General features: G+C 40.4%; 1 pseudogene; it reads left to right on the top strand.

The window, feature by feature from the left end:
* Positions 1 to 307: 307 nt before the first annotated feature.
* On the top strand, positions 308 to 1,354 carry LOC134370480 (DDB1- and CUL4-associated factor 5-like; annotated as a pseudogene).
* The last annotated feature ends 3,094 nt before the right edge of the window (positions 1,355 to 4,448 follow it).

Genomic DNA, 4,448 nt, shown 5'->3' with positions numbered 1-4,448 from the left:
CAAATGGGAACCAGTCCTCATAATCAACTGAATTAATTGAACACTGAATTAATTAATCTACCTTTTCACTTCCTTTGTTTCAGTGCATAAACTACTTCGGAAGCTTGTGAGGGTAGGATTTACAAAACATCTTCATTGGCCCAGCAATAAATTTAAAAAGAAAGTGAATATCATTAAACTATATTTTGTATACTGCATAGTTTCAACAGTACAGAAAACAGAGGCTATCCTAAAATGCATAATATGATGCAACCTTAGAAAACTAATTAAGTCAGGAAAATAAGGGTTTTGTACCACTTCCGAAAAGATGCTGCTGATGAGGTCAATGGTGGGCTTCTTGTCACAGTGGGTCCTGCATGGGGACACCCTGTTCTCTCAGGATTTTCTAAAGGGATGCCTGCAGGGCTTCAGAAATCTCTACAAGAAGGACCTCCTCAGCCACTTTGGCTGTGTCAATGCCATTGAATCCTCCAACAATGGAGGTGAGTGGCTGGTCTCAGGAGGAGGCAACCACCAGGTTCTGATGACACATAGAACAAGCCATCCACTCCAGAGTCAAGCCCATACACCTGATAGAAGAGCACCATTCCAATGTTTGTTGCCTGGCTTTCAACAGCAGGAACACCAAAGTGTTCTCTGGAGGAAATGATAAGCAAGTTATCCTCCATGATGTTGAAAGCAGTGAGACGCGTGTGCTCACGAAGACACAGTATATGGGTTGTCGGTGAGCCCAGTGAATGACAACGTTTTTGCCAGTTCCTCAGATGACGGCCAGGTTCTCATCTGGGACATCCAGGAGTCTCCTCATGGAGAGCCCTTCTGGTTGGCAAACTATCCATCAGCCTTTCACAATGTCATGTTCAACTTTGTAGAGTCCAAGTTATTGGCCACAGCAATTCAAAGGAAGGTGTGGCGCTCTGGAACAAGTGGTTCAAAAACCTCAAGAGTTCTCTCCTGTGCCATGAGTATGAGATTCAACAGCAACGGGACTCAGCTCCTGGCCCTGCGTGTCACCTGCCCCCTACACTCTATGACATCCACTCCTGCCTGCCCATGTTCCAGTTTGACCGTCAGGTTACTCAACTCATGCACCACGAAAAGCTGCTGTTTTGCAGGAGATCATGACCAGGATATTCTTTCATACTCAGATGACTTCAGCCCATACATGTGGAGAATTCCTGCAGATCCAGAAGCAGATGGCATTTGTAGGGTGGTCAACAGAGGCCTCATGGTGCTGAAAGGAAATCAGTCAATTGTTAACCAGGTTCGATTTTATCCCCACACCTACATGATGTTCTCTTCCGATGTAGAAAAGATTATCAAAATCTGGAGCCTAAGCAGCCACAATTTTTAATCCATTCACTAGGCATGGTCCTACAATCTAATCACCTCTTCAAAGCTCCACCTTTCAATTAGGATTTCCCACCCTCTTAATACTGTCGCAGTGGGGGTCAAGTTTTGGGGGAGCACTCAATCCAAAGCAGTCCCTCATACAGTTCAATGACTGCTAGTTACAGATAAATGTAATTTAGTTTGAGTATGCTGTAAGGCCTCCCACAGCATTCCTCATCTCATGGTGGGACTCAAATCCACCACATGAGGCCCACTGTTTTGATCCATTGTTTTTCACTATTCTGCTTAGTAGCTTTCCATCAGCAAAAATGAGGTTGATACGTATTTGTGCATAGCACACTGTGGCATGAAGGGCACTGTCATTATATTTTGTCCGTTATAACCAGGAAACTTTCTAAGCATTTGATTGATCACCAAGATTTATAGTGGCATAGTGACCCATCTGCTGGGAGCAATACACCACACAGTTTGAAGTCCCACTAGGAAGCACTTCTCAGAAACTCCTTCCCAAATGATATCCTTTGCAGTAGATATAACCCGAAAAATGGGTGCCAAAAGATACTGGTACATTTCTAGAGTTCCATTTAGTCATTAACAGTCATTCCATTTCATCATGATATTGTATGACCAGAATGTCTCCCAAAGTGATGCCACTCAAGTCTGCAGGCTGCCATTCAACCTCTTCAGGTTCAAAAGAAGGAGTGGTCTTAGCAAATTTATAACTTCACCCTTCCAGAGCTTGGAGCCCTGTCCCTGACTGAGGAGAGGGGATAGGTTCTAACACACATGCCGGAGAGTCAGCTTTCTCTAGGACCAGAGATGTGCATCCATCTTAACAGGAAAGAAAGCACAGACACAGGAAGGAAGGGAGGTGTGTTGGTGGGAACTTGAGCAAGTAAACATTCAATTCCTTTCATTTTCTCAGACGCGAAAAGACGTAAAATCATGAGCTGAAAGTACAGATAGGAAGGAGGGTTAGAGGTTTAAAGAGAGGAAGGATATGAAATGCTCTACAAGGGGATTCTCAACCTTGGCACTATAGACATTTTGAGGAGGATAATTCTTTGTGGTTGGGGCTGTCTGTGCATCCTGGGATGTTAGCAGCATCTCACTCTCTATCCACCTAGATGCCAGTAGCACTCCTTCCCCAAGGTTGTGATAACCAAAAATGTCTCCAGACATAACCACATTTCCCCTGGGGTCAAAATTGACCCAGTTAAGAACCATTGCTCCACCAGGAGATAGGGACAGTAAGCAGAGTAAAGTAAAAGGATTGTGCATATCTGAGGGCTCACTCGTGGTTAGTGATCATGGATTTCAAATGAAGCCAGTCAGCTTGCGGGTGTGTATTTTTCCAGCCATGTTCAGCTGAACAGGATCAGAGCAGACAAGAAGTTAGTACAGCAGCGTGAGAAAGAGCAAGCAGCTGCAGGCATATACGAGTAAGTGATTACAATCATAGAATCTGGGCCAGATAAGGAGGAAAGAGAGAATATGAGAGTAGCGAGGGACAACGAAAGGTGGATAGATCAACAGATTAGTAGCTCCCAGATAGATGTCGGAATCTGGGTACCAAAGGGCGTGAAATGGGAAATTACGAAGCAATAGTCAGTAAGAGAGATGTTGGAAACTCCCTCATAACTGGTTGAAGTTATTAGTTATTATCTATGTGTGTATATATATCAGGATGCTTCAAAAACTCCATGGAAAAATAGAATTAAAAGAAAATGCAAATCATTCCATAAACTTTTTTGAAGTATCCTTGTATATATGTGTATATACAGTTATTATATATAACTATTACTGTCATTAAATCCTGAGAAATTTTTAGCCCCATGAAGAGCCTGGAATTGTGTTGCCATGTCCCACTATTGGAACTAGCAAAGCATAAGATTCAAATCTCCTATAGAGTTTATATGTAGAAAACACAAGCCTAATAAATCCTATTAAGCTGAGTTCTGCATTTTATTTGCTCATAATTTCCAATATCTCTATAAGTAAGTGAAAGCAGCAAAGATTCCAACTTGCTCCAAGTTCAAAGATTGGCACGATATTTAGCTCGCTTACTTGCGAGAAAACTTTAGGCAAGAGGCATTCTTTCTCAGAGAAGGGGCTATCAAGCTTGTGGAAATCAAAGCAGCTAAACAAACCTCTTATTATGAGAACAATGGCAGGGACATCCAATATCCTACAGAGAAATTTTAACCTGGTCTTTGATTTTGGCACATTTAGCTACTTCAAAATTAGGTCAACAATAAAGAGGAAAAAAGAATGCAGAACAAAAGACAAAATAAAGTCATATACCAATTTTACTTTTCAAGCATAGATGAATGAAAAATAAGAACAGAGTAAATTTTTCTTAAGCTCTAACTAATGTTCCACCCTTCTGCTTCTGAAGAAAAATGTGTTTTTCTGTAGTTTTATAATAAATCTAAAACACTATTATTTTTTAGCATGAAATGCTAGGTATTGCTTTGCCAAAAATAGTCAATCTATGTTACAACCATCTAAGTTTGTTTTAATAATTTTCAGATATGAACTACCTCTATGTCAGCCCCCTCAGTACAGCACTCCGATTATCTGTTGTTTAAAATAGATGTCCTAAGTACATTATCTAAGTGCACAAAAGCATAAACATTTCAGCTATCAAATCATCAGAACTGCTTAGGCAAGCATAAATATCTCCTGGCTCCAATGTTTCCCTTATGGAATTTTTTTCCCTGTTACTCTGCTGTTGCAATGATCGCAGGCTCATGCTGAGATAATGAAATTATGAATCTTCATTTTATAGCTTAAGTGTTTTTCATTTCTGAAGAAGTAGAAGTTTACTTCCAGGTAGTGATACATTTTAATACAGTCCAAATACAGGGGAACACAAGATGTTTAGAAATCCTGAATGTAATTAATAAAAGATACCACAGGAAAAAAATAAAAGAAATTTAGAAAAAGATTTAAGCCTCCTGATCAGATTGCATTAGAGAAAGGAAAAAGTTAATATTCTTTCTATACACTTCATGTTATTGGGATTTTTCTCTCTTCCACCAGGAAACTGAGTTCTATGAGCCCTATGTTAATTTTCCAAACTCATCTTTGGT

Source organism: Cynocephalus volans, chromosome 2 (genome assembly GCF_027409185.1).
Source record: "Cynocephalus volans isolate mCynVol1 chromosome 2, mCynVol1.pri, whole genome shotgun sequence".
Taxonomy (NCBI): Eukaryota; Metazoa; Chordata; class Mammalia; order Dermoptera; family Cynocephalidae; genus Cynocephalus; species Cynocephalus volans.
Note: the sequence above shows the minus strand (reverse complement) of the source record. Positions and strands in the feature narration are given on the sequence as shown.